Source organism: Psammomys obesus, unplaced genomic scaffold, assembly GCF_907164565.1.
Source record: "Psammomys obesus unplaced genomic scaffold, mPsaObe1.curated_primary_1811, whole genome shotgun sequence".
NCBI lineage: Eukaryota > Metazoa > Chordata > Mammalia > Rodentia > Muridae > Psammomys > Psammomys obesus.
Window position 1 is genome coordinate 7,458,701 of NW_026586589.1, and position 19,203 is coordinate 7,477,903.

Genomic DNA, 19,203 nt, shown 5'->3' on the forward strand with positions numbered 1-19,203 from the left:
AGATAGATAGATAGATAGATAGATAGATAGATAGATAGATAGATAGACGGAAGCGAGCAGATTCTTGCCTTACACTACCTTTGAAAAGTTGCCCAGTCCCATCCAGAGCTCTGGAACACACAAAGCGTTCTGCTAAATGGAATTGCCTCTACACACTTTGAAGAAAACTGATGGACTCTGAAAAAAAAAAAAAAAAAAAAAACACCTTTCCAGATAGAGACCCAGCATTGCCACCTGCAAGGCAAATGGCCTTCCTCCCCTTGCCCGATCTCCAGGCCATGTGCAGTGTCTCCATGGAGGGCTCTCTTGACTCCAGAGGAGGAATCAATCACTCAGGGATTTTGGAAGGGTTTTCCACATCAAGAGCCAGAACAAAGCCAAGCAGGGTGGCCCACGCCTGGAAAACTGGGAGGTGGAGGCTGCAGGATAAAGAGTTCAAGGTCACTTTGGCTTCCCAGAAAGGTCAAGGCCAACCCAGGCTACCGTAGACCAGGTCTCAAAACAAAACAAAAACAAAACAAAACAACAACAACGAAACAAACAGGAGAGCAATGGCTCAGAGGTTAACAGCCCTACATGCTCATCCACATGGCAGCTCACAACGCCCTGCGATTCTGGTTTCAGTGGATCCAACACCCTCTTTGGGCCTCCCTGGCACCAGGCATGACCGTAGTACACAGATATACACACAGGCAAAACAATCATACCCATAAGGTAACAAAAAGAAAATTAAATTAAAAAAAAAAATCATTGGCTACAAAAAGAGTCAGAACAACAGGGTTTGTCAAGAAACAGCTCATCAACTGGGAAAGTCAGACTAGACACCAGGACCCACGGCCTGTCCAGACTCTCACCACAACCGCTCCAGCTGGCCACTGGGAGCCCTGCAGTTCCCCACCCCCAGACTTCCTCCCTTCCTCCACATAGCTGGGCCCCTTGCTCATCCTTTCTACCTCACACACTCCTTAAACTGTCTCTTCTTTTCCACAGGAGGCTAACCCATTACCAACCACCTCCCACTGAGCCACCGTCGCTCCTGCCTTCAGCCATGTTCAGCCGACCCACCCCACCATCACCTGCCTGAGAGCTGTTCCCCTCATTCCCAGCCTAATGGGAAGGAGCTCCCTCCCAGTCTCAGCTCCTGGTCCAGGGCGGACACAGAAAGAGATACTGCTCCTCTGCTATTGCGCTTTCCTTCTTTCGCCCCCCGGCATGTCTCACAAGCTCAGGTGTTCTAAAACCTCATCCTATTTAAGGCCCTTCACTCACTTTCTTCTTTGTACCCATGCTTACCTCTCTGTCCTGGCTAGTTTTATGTCAACTTGACACTAGCTAGAGTTATCTGAAGGAAGGACTCCTCAACTGAGAAAATGCCTCCAGGAGATCCAGCTGTGAGGCATTTTTCTTAGTGGTGTATGGGGAAGGACCCAGCCCTTGGGGGTGGGGCCATCCCTGGGTTGGTGGTCCTGGGTTTTATAAGAGAGCAGACTGAGCAAGCCATGGGGAGTAAGCCAGTATGCAGCACCCTCCACGGCCTCAGCATCAGCTGCTGCCTGCAGGTTCCTGCCCTGTTTGGGTCCCTGCCCTCACTGCTTTTGGTGATGAACTGTTACATGGAACTGTGAGTGAAATAAACTCATCCCTCCCCAAGTCATGGTGTCTCCTCACAGCAATTGTAACTCTAACAAAAATACTCTCTGGCCACCCTCCCACCCCCACAATTCCCCAACCCAGAAGGCCTTTTCTGAATGGGCCGGTGCTGGATGAAAGATACCAGCTTGCCCCAACTGAGCACAGTAAAGGCCACTTCTCTGCTTGGCCTCGCCTGCATTTCCTCTCCAACATCTACCCACACCAACGCCAACCTGTTTACAAACAAAGACACAAAACTGGAGCTGTGAATAAACCCAGCATACGCCACACTGGCCATCGAGGGGGGCGGGGAATATAACCCTATAACCCTAACCAAAGCATCAAGCTTCGGCCACCTTATCCCCTGCCCCTAAGAACACTTCAGGGGCTAATGGAACCAGAAAGGACAGCATGTGCCCCACTGAATTCTCCTCCTGGTCTGGAAAAGCTATATCAGTGAGGGTCTAGCCTGTTCCTCTCTAGATTTGCCTTTATCCAGCCCATACCATAGAATAGCATGACCCACCCACCCCCCCCCCCCCCCCACCCCCGCCAAATACAGTGGCTACACCTAGGCGCTCTCAAGAGAGTTGTCCAGGGGCCTGGAAAGATGGCTCAGAGGTTAAGAGCACTGGCTGCTCTTCCTAGAGGTCCCGAGTTCAATTCCCAGTGTCCACATGGTGGCGCAAAGCAATCTATAATGGGATCTGTTGCCCTCTTCTGTCTGATGCCCTCTTCAGGCAGGCATGCGCGCAAATAGACCACTCATAAACCTAGAATGCATAAATCAATATTTTAAAGAGAGTGAGAGAGCTTAATGGCCAACAATGATTTCTTTCTTTAAGATTTATCTTTTATTTTATAGGCATGAGTATTTTGCCAACACACATGTCCTGGTGCCCACAGGAGTCACAAGAAGGCATTAGATTCCTGGAGTTGGAGTTACGGATGGTTGTGGGCTGCCACATGGATGCTGGAAACTGAACCTGGGTCCTCTGGAAGAACAGCCAGTGCTCGTAACGGCTGAGCCCTCTCTCTAGCCCCATCAGCAATGATTTCGGGGCACTGTCCCTCAGATAACCTAAGCCACAGCTGGGCATCAGGGACCATAAGGATCCAACGCTGGCTCGGCTTTCCAACTACAGTTGACCCCGCACCCTTACCCCATGCACAAGTGGGTATTAAACTCGTCCTCATGTTAATTCCCTCGAACAGCCATCATTTCACAAGCACCTACTAAGAGATGCTGTAGGCCAGGGACCAACTAGAACTCTCTCATTCCTTCCATCAGATACTTACTGCCTACTTTGTGTTGTGCAGTGTAGAGTTAAGAACGGACATGAAATATTAAAAAAGAAAAAAAAAAGTAACCTCAAATTGTGATGAGCAAGGGAGGGAGACGTGCAGATAAACTGGGCCTGGTGGCTTATGTCTGTAACCCCAAGTCTGAGCAGAAGGGGCATGCATTTGAGGCTAACCTGAACTACATAGCAAGATTCTATCTCAAAAATGGGAGGGAGGCAAAGAGAGAAAGCAGGGTGGGGTGGGTAGGATGGGGAAATTAAGTAAACTGAGATTTAAAATTTTAGGACCCAAGGCTATGAGGAGCCAGAGAAAGACTTCTAAGGGAACAACCTATGTAAAGGTCCTGAGGTAAGAATTTGCTAAATAAACAGAGAGAAGGCTCCTGTGGTACGATTAAGCTACCCATGGGGAGACACTGGGTGGGAGGGTAGGGAAAGCTCTCTTTCCCTGGTGTCTCCATGGTTAGTTTAGATTTTATTCTAAGAACAAAAGAGACCACGAAGTGGCCAGGTTTGTGTTTTACAAAGCTTCCCTTTGGCCGCACGCAGAGTAACTGATGCTCCTCACCCCAGGCCAGAAGTATCTTCTAATTCCTGTTCCTTCTTCCAACCTATACATTTTGAAACCTAAATTTTCTGAGGACCGGAGAGGCAATCTGTATGCTCTTCCTTTTCAGACAGAGGAACTGTGGTTTGGCGAGGGGACTCAGCTTACTTCAGCCACACAGTGGGGCTGCAGCAGCGATGGGCTGTCCCTCCCTACCCTTGAACCGGCCACTGGGTTGGCTGTAGATCAGGAGCAGACACCCATAGAGATGTTCCTGGCAATTATGAGCTGGGGAAGAGGGCAGGGGAGGGGCCTAAAGAAAGCCCTCCCACCCCTGCACACACAACTTCTCTTCTGTTTTGCGAGTGCCACAGTACAGGAAGAAGCTGCTTCCCAAAGACACTAAATACTGGGACATTAGCCGGATCCTACCATCTGCAGGAAGCAAGTGAGAGGCGAGGCCTTTGCTTTCCCATTGGGAACCTGGGTCCTTCCATATTGCACGGCTTATCCAAGAGCGGAGGGACGTGGCAAAGCTCTGGTTAGAAGAGCAGAGCATTCTTGGAGATCACTGAGGCCAAAGCTAAAGAGACTGATGTCCATGAAAGGACTAGACTTACCCGGTGTCAGGCCGAGGAAGTGCCCAGCCTAGGTGGAGAAGGTAGCTGAGAAAAGGTTGGATTTGAGGGTGGGGGAAGGGAGTTGGGGGGTCAAGGGCAGGGCAGCACAGCTTCCTCTGGCCTGGCCTGCCCCAGCGCCAGCCTCCAGTTGCTCATAGGTGTGGTGAAACCTGCCAAACCAGTCCCGGTGCCCTGCTGAGCCCAGATCTGGGAGCAGGCTGGGCAGCACACAGCAGGAATCCGGGACTGGAAGGTCTCAAAGAGGCTCCTCCTGACCTGCCAGCCCAGGCCACAGGTCCCTGCACTGCCTAGGGTCAGGGGAGGTGCTGGGACTGAACTTTCTATCACTGGAATGCTCTGCATCAGGACCGCCCTCCAGGCCCCTCCCCTCCTGCTTGGACAGTCAGCCTACTGTCTCGCTTGACCAAGAAACCAGAGGCTGGGCTGAGAAATAAGACAGAAGGTGGGGAAGGTGGTAAAATGACAAAAACTACCCACAGACCCTGGAGGACCAAGAAGCCCCTGCTAGGCAAGAAAGCCTTTTAGGCTGGGCTGGGCTCCTATGAGCAAGTGTGTCTCACAGACTCTAGGGACTATCTCCTATCTCAACCCAAATCCTCATTTGGAAAATGGGAAGAAGACCAGAAGCAAGTATGGATCAGACCAAGATCACAAAACAAGACCTCGGCAGAGGTGGCGCCACAGCGTAAGACTGACTTCCCAGGACACACCAGCTTTCAGAGGAGAGGCATCTTTCCATATTCAAAATCACTCTTCACAGCAAGGGACCCCTTCCTCACTCTCCCCCGGGAAGTGCCAGAGCGCGGCAGAAAGCTCGATTCATCTTACCAGCCAGCTACTGCCAGTCTCTGAGGGTTGCTGCCATACAAAAATACCATCAGCAGCTGGCTTCGCTCACACACTTCCGAAGGCCAGAATGCCTAAGATCAAGGTGGCAGCGGATGTCGCGTCTGCTAAGGACTTACTTTCTGGTACACAGCTGGCACCTTCCAGCATGTCCCCACCTGACAGAAGGACAATCAGGCTCCTCAGGATCTTTCATAAGAGCAGGCAGGCATGCCATTCACCAGGGAGGAGCCTTCACCCCCAAAAGCCCTGCCCTAAAACCAGCACCCAGAGCTATGATGCCAACACTCGAATCCTGGGGACATAAATCCAGCATGTGTTTACTCGCGGCTCTCGTTTCCTGCACTCGGGCACACAGGACACTGGTGTGTGGCAAGAACTCAGGGAATGTGCGACTTAATCAAAGCTCAGCCAAGGGGCAACCTGCAACCGGAGACTGCCCTTTTCTAGGCACAACCACTATGGGGTTGGGAGCAGGAAAGCAGGAAACAGATAAGAAAGAAAAGAGAATTTGAATCTAGGTGTTGAGAGCTGTCTAGTTATGGAACAAACAAAGACCCTGTGGTCTCAGAGCTCCCAAATTCCCCGGGCCCAAAGCCTGAGAGACAGTTGCCCCAACCTCACTGACTTCATATGCCTGTGTGCGCCTCTGACCCTATGCTAACACGCTCTCCAACATTCACAAAGTAAAATCCAGCCCACTGTGAGGTGCTATGGCGCTCCCACAGGCAGGTCCCTCAGCACCCTGACAGTCTTCAAAGCAGGGAGACCCAAGTTAAAACCATGAGGGGTCGCCAGCCTGACCGTACGGCGGAGATGCTGCGGCCTCCGGAAGTATTCCAAAGGGCATATACAGTGATGGATGTGCACAGGTGGTCTGCAAAGTGCCAAACACATAGAAATTGCCAGCAGTAGCACAACCATCACTGGCCTCGCTGGCCCCAGCTGACCCCAGTATCTAATTATCAATCGTCATCCCGGTTTCAGCTACACAGTGGTATGAATCACCTCCTCTGAGCCAGGCACAGTATCAAGCACAGTTGCCCGTGTTCTCCGTGAAGGAAGGACCATCACTGACTCTGTTTCACAGGTGGTCAGATCAAGGCACAGAGGGGGGAAAAAAAGCATCTCACGGAAACGCACAGTAGCGGAGTCATGTTCTCCATGCAGGCCTGAGTCTAGACGAAGCACAAGCTCAGCGGTAACCCACCGCTGAGGCAGAAACAGGTCCTTGCATTAACAATGTGCATGTGCGGGCAGTCCGCTGCCCACCAGCCCAGCCACGTGGCTATGTTTTTACCCTTCCAGGCCCAGCTAGCTGTCAGGAGTTGCCTCACTCTCCCTAGGCTCCCCAGGTGTACACAGTCCTCCCAGCACGGATCCCATTATCTCTCCTGTTTGTCAGAGTCTCTAGACTACTGGGAAAAAAGAGAGAGAGAGAGAGAGATGGTTGTTCGTGTTAAATGGCACATCCTCAGTGGCTGTGCAAATTGTACAAAAAGGATTCAGCCAAGCCTTAGTGAGGCAAAGGTTAAATGGTAGGTGAAAAAAAATCTATGCCAACTCTATAAAACTCAAATTCAATTGCTCCAGATGAGCCGTTTCATCTTCCCTGGCCTCCATTTCTTTACCTGTTAAATGGGGACCATTCTTCTTGCCCTACCTTTTCTCAAGGCTGCTATGAGGAACAAACAGATGTTCTTTCTAAGACACGATGCTCATTAATGCATGTATTCAACAAATCTGCTGAGCCCTAACATGTGGGGTATGCCCTAATCCAGGCTATTCTTTATTTTAAAAAGATCGGTGTTTGTTTTGTGTGTATGAGTGTTTCGCTGGCACGCCCGCATGTACACTGTATGCGTGCCTGGCGCCCTCAAAAGCCAGAAGAAGGCATCGGATCCCCTGGAACTGGAGTTACGGATGGTTGTGAGCCACCGTGTAGGTGATGGGTCCTACTCAAGAGCAGCAGTACCCTTAAATGCTGAGCCATCTCTCCAACACCCCCAGTTATTCCTCTTTATGAGAGAGAGAGGTCACTCGCCTGCCAAAAAGCGTATCACTTTAAAGCACATAACTTCAAGGCTTTGAGTGTATTTAGAGTTCCTCAGCCGTCCCCAGTAACCCCAGTATTGCTCAGCAAGGGTCCCCAGCGCCCTCAGAAGCCCAAACCTCTGGTTTTGGTTCATATCGGGGTGGTTCATATCAGGTTCGTAAAAGTTCTGGAAAAGCCCCAAGCCCCTCAGCAGAGTTTCTCTGGGACCAAAATGGAGCACACGGTAAACAGCCGACATACACCATCTTAGGGACGCCCACTTCCTCTCACAGAGGCCGAGTCTCGGGCTTCCCCGGGGGAAAAGCCCACTCCCATCAGCCCCGGCCCAGCCTCTTCCCAGCTGTGCCTCTCTAGCTACACAACCAACGGCAGCAACTGCACTGATCCTGGCCTCAGTTTCCCCATCTGCTCCTTGGATAGCAGGCTGGAACCCATGCTCCTTGCATCTCACAGAAGGAACTTCCCCAACCCCCATCAAATGGTCAGTCACTTTTGTTCAGCTGGTCAGAGGAAACCCAGCCTTGTTACATCAGCTAAGACGGGCCAGGCGGCGGGTTGGAGCTGGAACTGTGAACCTAAAACTACAGGAAGCTTTATGCTGCAGCTGAGCAGCTCTGGACTGGAGGCATGAAACACATGCGTGCGCACGCACGCGCGCACACACACACACACTGGCATGGATCAAGAAAGAAGCACTGAGCAGTGGGAAGATGCTAAGAGAATACTCCAGAAGCTCCCAGAGCTGTCAGCACCAGGCAATGGGAAGAAAGAGCTGGATTCCCGTGCACTGGGGTCTGGCTCTACCCTGTGGAATGTGTGTCCTTGGAGAAGTCATTCACCTTCTCTGGGCCTCAGTTAATCCATCCACACAAGGGCACAATCAGGGTTAGGGATATGGCTCAGCACCACTTCCTTGATATGTATAAAGGCTCAGGTTCAATCCCCAGCACCGCATAATCCAGGTGTAGCAGTGTGTGCCTGAAATCCCAGCGCTCAAAGGGTAAACAGAGGAGGTTGGAAGTTCAAGGTCATCCTGAGCTTTATGGTGTACTCAAGGCCAGCCTGGACTAGCCAGGAGACCCTGTCCTAAAACAAAACAAGCAAAGCAAAACAAAACACTTCTTTCCTGTCCTGTACTCCAGGACTACAGAGGAAAATCAGAGTGTGTGTGTGTAGCGGGGGGGGACTAAAACCCTTTTGTAGAAAATCTAAGATACTTCCATTCTGGTCTTGATGTGAGTCAGAGAAGTATCATAGAGACCCAGGACCCCAGAGACATGGAGACAAAAGGAATGCTGGCTATCCGAGCCTTATCTGGGAAACATTCCTGAGCCCAGGGCTTTTCCAGGCAGCCAGTAAGTCAAGGGGTAACCTATCAGTGCATGGGAGAGAGACAGGGGAGCAGCTGGAATGAGGAGGCCCACGACCTGGCAAAGGTGGGAGAGGGAAGGGCAGGCTCCCATGCCAGAGTCTGTTGCTCCTTCAGAAGACAATGACACACCCACCTTCTGTGTGACAAAGACATGCCATTGCCTTCTTTTGAGCTTCATAGTCTCTGTCTGTAAAACAGGGCAATAATGACCCAGCGTGCTATAAGTCCCTCTCGGTAAGTGTGACTGTCACTAAGAGCAGAATCATCCCTCAGTTCTCCTCCATCCCAGAGACACTCCAGGGACTAAGCCCAGGCCTCTAGGGGCATTATCCATCTATCTGTCCTCTCCCAGGGTCAGTGATGCAGCTTCAGCTGCAGTCCAGAGTGGGGCTAGAGAGCCCTCTCTCCAGCAAGGCTAGCAGAAGCCAGCCTGGCTCTCAGAGCTCTGAAGCCTGGACGACCGACCAGAGGTGGTCCTCTCCCTCCATCCCTCGCCAATGGGAGCAATGCCTACTACTGAGCATGTCCTGGGGGTCTGCCGCTCAGATGGGACTGGCCTCCCCATATCTGGAGGGAGAAAAAGCTTTTTTCGCACCACTGAATAAAACAAAATGGAAGGACGCGGCACTTTCAGGGGAGGCTGAAAACCCAGCCGGCCACCACTTTTGCCCGCAGGTCTCCAGTCCTGGGGAAACCAAACGACCCCTGCTTCTCCCTTCCCCATCACTGTTCGGGCATTCCCTCCCTATGGAGAGCCCTTCTGGAATAGAACATTCAGACCCCAGCTCCATTCAAATGGACGGACAGAAGGTCCCCTCCTCCCTAAAGTGCTCATCTCTCTCCTCTGAACTCCCATTGTGCCCTGCCCAGTCCCTCTCGATTTGCACACGGTGTCACAGTGACAGCTGCACACCTTCATCCCCACCTGGAGGACACAGGGATGACAGTCATTTCAGCAGAGGCCTCTTGAAATCCAGAGGATAAGAATTTAAACAACAGCTTTGCAGTTTCTCGGCCCCGCGATCCTGAGCGAGCAGCTCTCCTTTGGCAAATGGGGCAATAACGGTATCTCCTCTTACCTCCTCTGCTGAGCGGCTGGTGTAATTTAGTGAGATACTATGTCTAGTAACGTGGGACTTCACTTGGGGGCCAGCGGCCTCCACTGCAGCAGGCTGCCTGTGAAAACCAACTCTGGTTTTCCCTCAGTACCCAGATGGTGGCCAATACCTACAGTCTCTTCTCTATCCGCCCTGAGTCCCACAGACTCGTTTGCCTCTGAGCCTGTCCTGGGAGGGCTTGAGGAAGGTAAGGAATAAATGCCTGAACAGGTCTCTACCTCCCCTTACTGTGCCTCCACCTCCCTGTCCACGCACACAGGAGCTTGCCCAAATGTCAGAGAACTGCTGGGCAGGCCCCTCCCGGGAACTCCTAATCCTGGCTGCTCCCTGGCCATGGACAGAGAATTCCTTGTTCCCAGCGCTTCCTGCCCAGAGATCTCCGTGGGGCCGGAGCGCTGGCAGGAAGGAGCCAAATCGCTCCTCTTACACAGAGCTAAAGCCACCCCTGCCCCCACCACTCAGGGATAACACACTCCAGCTCTGTTAGCCATTCATTCTACCTGCCCCAGCTTGGCTCACCACCACCACCACCACCACCACCACCACCACCACCACCACCACCACCGCCGCCGCCGCCAGCCCCTCCCCCGCAGCCCCTCCCCCACAGCCCCTGCCCGTGTTCACACACACACACACACACACCCATCACATTTATGCAAAACTAAACCAGAAGATTCTAGAATATCGTTAGCCCTGGCAGGCCTGCCTAACAACCCCAACAGTGACATACACATGTGACTTTGCAATTTCTAAATCAATGTAGGTCACTGGAGTTTGCCCTCTCTGAGACCTTGCTCACCCTGCTGTGAGCTCGTGGTGTTTTGTTTTGTTTTGTTTTGTTTTCTCTTCTCTGTTTGTTTGTTTTGTTTTTGTCAGTAGAAGCCTTCTTGTGTAGTCTGTGTTGGACTGAAACATTCCCTGAGCCTCCTTCGTGCTAGGATTACAGTGACATGTGTCACTATGCCTAGCTGAGCCAAGGATTTTCAAAGTGTCTAAACCACGACCAAAGAAAGGTCTGCGGTATTCCCTGGCCTAAGGAATTAGCCAACTAATAATCTCTAGCCTTACCTGAACCTCAACAGGGGCTACAACCCGCTTAGCTATTTTGTATGTTGAAATTCTTTGAGGTTTATTTTCAATGAATATTTCCCTTGAAAACTTGTCTAAAAAAAAAAAAAAAAAAAAAAAAAGAGAGAAAAAATAATTCTCCTACCAGGAAGTTTAACAAATGTCATTCATCCAGGTCCCCCAGCACCTGCCTGAACCACGGATACACAATTCTAGGAGCAGCAAAATAGGAGGCTCTGTTGCGCTCGGTGATGAGGCCGAGGGGAGCCACCCTCGGACTTGTCTAATTTACATCCAAGAGCAGCTGAGGGAAAGAAAGCAAGGGCTCGCATCCTGCACACCAGCTAGATCTGGCTTCCAGTCTGAGGTCTCCATCCCTGGTGGGCAAGCTCGTATCATCAGAGTGCTTAGTGAAGGAACACCTTGGCCTCTTCCTCCTCAGGGACAGCCTCAGCACTGCCCCCTTTGCCAGCCTTAGCAGAAACCCGAGGCCAGACAAACCCTCATGCTGTCCCAGCAGTGACAGAGCAATCAAGAACCTCTGGGCCCACCCTCGGCTGAAGCAGGAGACAGCGGGGGGGGGGGGGGGGGAACTCACCCCTCCTCTGCCTCGGCGCAGCGGCTCCCCAGGGAGGACGTCCTCAGCTAGGCACCTGGAATGAGAAGAGAAGGTTATGTTAGCCTCTTCAGCATGTGGGGCTGGCACGGGATGGCCCAGGGAATCTGGGAAGTCACTGAACCTGTTACACAGAAAGGCCAGAGAGCAAACAGAAGCCAGAGGGCAGGTAGGGAATCTGCAGGGCGTGGAGACTAAGGTAGAGGATGAGCCTCCCTTCTCAGAGCGATGGGAAGCCACAGGCTGGAGAGGGGACTGGAAAGAATTCAAGAACAACCACAGGAGAATTAACGAGGAGGGAGGAGCCTGTGCTGGAACAGCCTCAGAGGGGACAAAGTGAGTGGGCTCAGAAGACACTTAAAGGAGGGATCCATAGACTTCACAGTGTACTGGGGAGAGGCAGAGGGGCAGCAAGACCCCTCTTCACAGGACCTTCCTTCACATTATTCCAGTGGTTTCCAGCACCCAGGGAAAAGCACGGCCATCACTGTCTCCCCCTGACTGTTCTGCCTCAGTCTCCCCATCTGTGACAGAAATGTGGATGGACTTTAGGCATCTCTTAAGGTCTTTCTAACACTAGTACTCTGTTCTGGTATACCACCCTTACCAGGTTTTAAGCCCATTTGTGTCTTCTTTGCCCTCCATTGCAGACCTGGCCTGGCACACAGTGGGTGGTGTAGAAGGAAAGACTTTAGTCCTCAGGCTCACGAACTCCGAAGCACCAGTCTCCATGTTTCTGTATCATAAGGACCATGGCGATCAGGTGAACAGGAAGAACACAGTGGTATCTGAATGTGGGCTCTGGAGTTCTGTGGCCTGGCAAGTCACTTCCCTTCCTGATCTAGGAATGTATGATCTGCAGCGGCAGCTTCCCGAACCAACAGGGGATTAGAGGAGACGATCCTATGGGGAGCCTATAGAGAGGGCCCACAGGGAGAACGAGATTGTACACACATGAAAATCCTGAGCTCCAGAGAGTGAACTGGCTCACTGAGGCTAAGTAGGGAGTGGCAGAGCTAAGACTGCCAAGAGCCGCTAGGCTGCAGGTTGTCATCTCCTCCTCCTCTTCCTCTTCTCTTCATCATCATCATCATCATCATCATCATCATCCTTTCCTCTTCTTCCTCTTCTTCCTCCTGCTCTTCCTCTTCCGCTCCTCCTTCTTCTGAGATAGAGTCTCTAGGCAGCCCTGGCTAGCCGGACACTCACTGTGTAGGCCAGGCTGGCCTTGAACTCATAGTCACCTGTCTCTTCCTCCACAACATTAAGACTGAAGGCGTGCCCTACCGCACAGAGCTTGGACCCAGGTTCTAAAATACTAGGTTGTCTGTACGTTATTTTATGCTGCTTTTTGGATAGGGAAAGTGAGGCTAAAAAAATTCCAAACGACCTGCCTAAATTATTCACAGGAAAAATTTTCACAGGGATTTGACCAGACCTCCTTGGTGAGAAAGACTGTGGTCCTCTGTGCTATCCAGAAGGTACATGGCTGCAGAGAAGCTCCGGTTTCAGGGCTTGGAATGGGGAGGAATGACGTCAGACAGCTGTGGCTGTGTGTGCTGCATGCCACACACCCCAGAGCACCCACCTGCGCATGCGCCCCAGAGCTCCTTCATGTGCAGCTACCTTAAGAAAAACAGAAGTTGCTGGTGGAACAAAAGCTTCTTTCTTAGATGCCCTCTCTGGGGACTAGACGGGAGAGGAGGCCACAGTCCTGCCAGGGGTGAGCAGAGGGCTGGATCTAAATAAACAGAGGCACCAACTGTCCACCATCTTGCTGTGATCCCGGCCTGACCTTCCCACACTTCCCACCCTCCCCTCCCTATTCCCTTCCTCCTCTGTGTCTCCAGCTCCACCATGACACAGCTACACTAAACAGTGTCTGGACTCTCTCAGGGCCAGGAGGGAGGGTGCCAGCCTCTCACCACCACATTCCAGAGGCAGAGGCAGGAAGAGCACTGCAAGTTCAAGACCAGCCTGTTCTATAAAGCAGGGGACAGGACAACCGAGGGTATATAAAGAGACCCTGGCCGGGGGGCTGGGGGCGGGGGCTGGGAGGCAAGGAGAGGGTGGCACCTGTGGGATACCACCATAGACCATCCTCTAACCTCCCAATATGTGCAAACACACAAACATGCACACACACACAGACACACAAAAACAAACAAACAAACAAACAAAAAGACACGGTGCTGGTTGGCTTTTCGTCAGCCTGATACAAGCTAGAATCCTGGGAGGAAGGAATGTCAATTAAGAAATTGTCTCCATCCTATGGGCCCTGTAGGCAAGTCTGTGGGGGCCTAATCTGCCGTGGGAGGGGCCACCCCTGGACACGTGGTCCTGGGTTATATAAGAAAGCTGGCTGAGGAAGCCAGTGAGCAGCATTCCTCCATGATTCCCGCTTCAGATCCTGCCTTGACTTTCTGCCCTAACTTCTTCACTCAGGTATGAACTATGACCTGGTGTATAAGCCAAGCAAATCCTTTCCTCCCCAAGTTGCTTGTGGTCATGGTTTTTATCATAGCAATAGAAAGCAGACCAGAATAACCCTCTTCTGTTACAGGAGATTAATAAGGCCACTCCTTACCTGCTCCTGTCTCCTATAACAGCCTCAAGGAAAGATGCCCTCCTAACGCTGGCTCTGACATCACTAAAACAGGGCTGGGAGGTCCTGCACTTGTGCTGTCTATGTAGCTAGGAAATTTCCTTAAGTAGGCCTCTACTTCCTCATCTGCAAAATGGGAACTTATCTTTGCCTGATCATGCCATAAAGGGGGATCCAAAAGGGTCCTCCCAAAGGCAAGCCACTGATTGAGGTATCACACAAAGCAACCCCAGCTCCCCATCCCAGCTCCCATGCTTCCCTCTGGTCCATTCTTCAGCCAAGCAAGTGGCCCAACCAAACCCACTAGCGGATGTCGCACTGGTAGCAATGTCCTCACGATCAGTGGCAACAGGAGCCACTGTCAATCAGAATCAAGTGTGCCAACTATGCTAGATGCTTCCTGGGATCATTTCTCAAAGGCCATCAGCCTCATTGACAGATGACAGACTAAGCTTCGGCAGAGTAAAGTACCCAAAAGTCACACAGAGCAAGTGTCATGGCCAGAATGAGAAGCAATGTTACCCTGGAGGCTACGGGATTATCCACGGTAATATCTCGCCAAAAGGCATTCAGGGTTGGAGGTGAGGCAAGGAATATCAGCCTGCTCTGTCTCCCCAAATCTCCTCAAGTAACTAGCCTTTACAGAGATTTATATTGTTATTGGAATGTGTCCAACTCCACACTGGCTATAACAACATTGTGCAGTAGAGAGATGATGTAAGGCAGGCACAGGTGCCTGGCCTGCCATCACGCAGCTACTGAGGAGCCTGAGGCAAGAGAAGAGAAAGATGTGCTGGCTAGTTTTATGTCAACTTGACACAAGCTTGAGCTATCTGAAAGAAAGGAAGCTCAACTAAGAAAATGCCTCCGTAAGATCAAGTTACAGGCAAGTCTGTAGGGTATTTCCATAATTAGTGATTGATGGGGGAGGGCCCGGCTCACTGTGGGTGGGGCTATCCCTGGGCTGGTAGTTCTGGGTTCTGTAAGAAAGCAGGCTGAGCAAGCCACAAGGAGCAAGCCAGTAAGCAGCACCCCTCCGTGGACTCTGCATCAGCTCCTGCCTCCAGGTTTCTGCCTGTTTCAGTTCCTGTCCTCACTTTCTCTCATGACAAACAGCAAGTGATATGGAAATGTAAGTCAAATAAACCCTTTCCTCTCCAAGTTGCCTTTTTGGTCCTACTGTTTCATCACAGCAATGGAAACCCAAACTAAGACTAGAGACACAGCTGGGAATTGCAGTGCACAACTGTTGTAATCCCAGCACTCGGGGAGACAGAGGCAGGCGGGTCACTGTGAGTTCGGGGCCAGCCTGGTCTACTAAGTGAGTCCAGGACAGCCAAAGCTACACAAAGAAAAAACAAACAAAGACTAGAGACACATTAATTAAAAGTATAATGCAATCTATACACGAGATATAAAAAATTAATTAGCCACATTTTAAGAAAGGATAAATGGGTGAAATTCATTAATTATAAGCCCTTTAACCCAACGTGTAAATTTCAAGATGTAATCAATATGTACTACTTAGATCTTCCTTTTCTTATGCTAAATCTTCTAAATCCAGGGTGTATTTTCAAATATTTAGCTTTTAAAATTGAGAGACTACATTCACAAACCTAATTTCCCAAATGTTCGGAGAAGTTTGTCTACAACTGAATAGATACTGCTTTAAAAATCCTTAATTGATAAATAAAATGAAAAAGTTAACAGAGTTTAAAATTTAGTTCCTTGGCCTCACTAGCCACATGTCACTAATAGCTTCTGTTGGAGCTAGCACTCAAAGAGCAGGTCCTCGGGGTGTAAGGTGGTGACCTCCAGGGCTCTGGCCCAGACACACAGCTGCATGGGAATGGAATGATGTCCCTCACTTCACAGCCCCAGCTGAGCCTGAGGTTAAGGCCCGCCTCTGGTGTCTGTTATATTCACAATGTTGGTGATAGAGGGACCAGAGTTCAGAGAATGACAATGTGGCTCAGAGAGCAGTCACCAGCGTTGACAGGGCCTGACGACCTAGCAGTTTGAGCAGGCAGTGTTAGGGCCCTGCCCCAGGCTCTGCTTCTAGAGAAGAAATAAGCCTCTGTCCTCTTCTCCTGGAGGCCTGCTCCTCCAGTACAGACAGGAGGAAGGGCCTGGAACAAGAAAGGCTAGAGGGGGAGGTGAGGAGGCTAGAGGGGGAGATGAGCAGGAGAAAGGCACCTCAAGGCAGCACTCAGTAACAGGTTATAGCACAGAGGGTTTAGGCCACTGTGACCTCCTTGTCTCCCCTCGCCAATGCACAGCAGGTGACAAAACCGGCTCAGTACACTGACTTCCTGCATTCTGGGTGGGTCCCCTGGGCTAGGCACCCTCCTTCCCAAGAGTGCTCAGGTGCAAGCCCTTGGACCAGGGCCAGGGCTCATACTTACCTCCCAGGCTAACCCTGCTGTAGGCAGGGGGAAAGGTCCAACTGGCAGGCTGCCCCCTTGGGAAGAAGTGGTCCCCAGAGACAGGCCTCACAGTGGGGAAGAGGTAGCAGGCACAGGCCAGGAAAGCCTGGGTGGCTCCACCCCTCTCCAGGAGAACAAGGCCAGCACAGCCCCCTCCAGCCAGCCCAGAGGGGTGAAACTCAGCAGCCATTAGGTTTAACAATTAACTCTGATTGGTTTTCAGTTCAGCAGAAAGTAAATCCAGCAAAAAGTCTTACCTGACGCTAAGGGGACTTGAAAAGAAGTCAGGGGGCTGAGAAGAGGGAGGGGGCTGTGCCTGCCGGTGTGTATTCCTCCATGACATCAGAGGCAAGGCCTGATGCATAGCAGGTGGTCAATCAATAAATCTTTCTAAAAAGCAAATAAAGTGTGGAGGTAACCTGGACTAAAACAGGCCTGTCTGGGTGGGCAGACTGGCAGAAGAAAGGGAAGGAAGGGCTGTGTTGGGCTGAATATTCCTTCACCCCTTGGGTATCACAAATCCTAGACCAGCGGCCACTGGGGACACTCCAGAGAAATGGTTCTGAAGTCCCCAGCCCTGAAGGCCACCCCTGATCTAGTCTTCCCATCATGACCTTGGAAGCCCTCACTTCTTATAAGTACCAGAGGTGAAGTCCCACCACGGCACCTGCTGGACAGGCCCAGGCCCCGGTGCTAGCTGGCTCAGCTGTGTTCCCCATCTCTGGCTGCCTGGCAACAGCCTCCTCACCTAAGGCCCATCCCCTGACGTCCCCCACATCTCCACATGCCTCCTGCTCCCGCCCATCCAGCCCTTTCTCCCTTTCCGGAGAGAAGGCTGGAATGATGAAGGCTCCAGCCCACACATCCCACTCACCTGGATCCCGTACCCCTGGAGACAGATGGCTCCCAGCCTGACACTGGATCAGCATTTCCAATTCTCCTTGGATTCCTGGCACCCACCTCACCCTCCTCCCAACCCCTAACACAGACCTACATCTACATCCCTCCACAGACTCAGGGGCCGGCTCTCACGAGGCTCTCAGGCGGTGGGCCTCTGCTTCCCATCTGTCTAATGGCGGGGTTAGGAGGGCGGATCCTTTCTGCTGCTGGTTCTCTCATCTTTAGAGATCCTGCTGTTTCTGGGGTCACTTTTCATTTTAAATTTAGACAGAACAGGGTTCAAATCTTGACCTTGGCCAGGTACAGAGGCAGCTCCACAAAGGCCTGGAACTGAAGACCACCTCAGTTCCTAGCACCAGCCGGCATAGAGAAAACCTAAACATCCATGGCTGCTTCTGCTGAGCAACCTTCACTGGCTCCCCATTGCCCAACAAAAACCCCTCTCCCAGCCCCCAGCCCCCAGCCCTTGCTCTCAGTAGTGGCATCAAGCGCCATCAGTCCTGCAGTACTATTATTCTTGGCAAAATGAAGCTTGCCACCCGCCCTCCTCCTGAGCCCCTCTACATGGAGACTGGGGCTGTGTGTTTCCACTCTGCTCTTTCCTGCATATAAACATGTACCCACCCCGACCCCAGAAGCCCACGCTGTACAGGAAGCCCCTCTCCCCACTTCCTGCCCTTCCAGCCTAGCGGCTCCTCTGTTCCTTGCAGCCCACTGTTTTCCTCACTCAGCAGCATCGGGTCTCTGCTAGAGGCTGGCTCCTTGTGCTAGAGCTTTACCGCCCTTACATGACCAAAGACCCTGAGAGACCTCAGAACTTGTGTAAAGACTTCAATCTTTCACTCTGGCCATGAGAAAAAGCCTTTATTTGCTGAAGCAATAAAGGCGATAATCACTAATTTAAAAGTAATGGGTTATGCCCGTGTGTTGGTCATTTATTCTCCACAGTGCTTTCCAGGCACCTTACACAGAGCTGCAGTTCTATCCCCAAGCCCCCGTTCCTACCTCTTTGGATTGGTTTGTTGGCTTTGTTTCTTTTGTTTGTTTGGGGAGGGGGACACCAAGATAGAATTTCTATATAATCCATGCTGGCTTCAAGCTCACAACCCCCCGCCTCGTTCTGACAAGTGCTGGCATTATAGGTGTGCACTCCCCCACCCAGGCATAGCCCTTCGTTTCAACCTGAGAAAATCGAGACTTAAGATTTGCCCAAAGTCACACAGCCAGCAAATGGCAGCATCGGGAGTGGAAGTTAAGTTCTTAGCTATTGCCCTGCTTGGCCTCTCTCCAACCTACAAATAAAGGGGGAGCTGTGTGAGAAGCTGTGGCCTGCCAGTGACTGATGTGGGCCACAGGGGTTCCAAAGAAACTGGCCCTGCTCAAGGCTGGAGGCTCTGCCAATAAAACTTCTAGGCCTGGATTAAACACCTGCTCCATGCACAGCCCCGTGCAGGGGGCTGGGGAGCAAAGAATGAGACATGAGACTCCTCAGTAGTGAAAGAGACCAGATGTCTCTCAGATAAAGCTGAGACCCAGCAGCACTTGCCCCAGAAAGGAATAGATAAGGCACCAAGGGAGTGTAGAGGAGGCAGGGGGGGAATCTCACCTTGGGGTGGAGGAGAGCCCATGAGGCCTTGTGGGCTGGAGGCTGGCGTGTGAGCAGAGCCTTGAAAAAGACATACAGGATTTTGACAGGCAAGCCTGGCATTCTTGGCAGGGAGTAACAGAGGAGCAAGGGCAAAGTATGATACAGCTGAGTGCTGGGCGTGCCCCGTGAGCCTCCGGAAAGGAGTTTTCCTTGCCCTCCACTTGGCACTAGTCCAGGTATGCAGAGAGCCCCAAAGAGAAACCACCTTGAACTTCCCCAGACTCACGGGCACCTGCTGTACTTGTGGTGAGTGGGAGAGAGCGAGCGGGGACCTGCGGGCCCAGGCATGTGCTTTGACACGTGGGAGGGGACAGGAGGAACCTGAATCCAGGCTCTGTCCATTCCCAGGAGATGGGGACGCTGAGCATAGGCCGAGGCAGGTGACACAGAGGCACAAAAGGAGATGAGCAGAGAAGACAGATGG

The 19,203-nt window shown here is 51.7% G+C and overlaps 1 protein-coding gene across 11 annotated transcripts in view; it reads right to left on the reverse strand.

Moving 5' to 3' along the window:
- Epb41l1 (erythrocyte membrane protein band 4.1 like 1) overlaps positions 1-19,203 on the reverse strand; it is a 119,497-nt gene that overhangs the window by 90,563 nt on the left and 9,731 nt on the right. For all 11 annotated transcript variants that reach the window (XM_055602294.1, XM_055602287.1, XM_055602299.1 and 8 more), the window contains exon 2: positions 11,183-11,237. The gene's annotated coding sequence lies outside the window, so the exon portion shown is untranslated. The remainder of the gene's footprint in view (positions 1-11,182; positions 11,238-19,203) is intronic.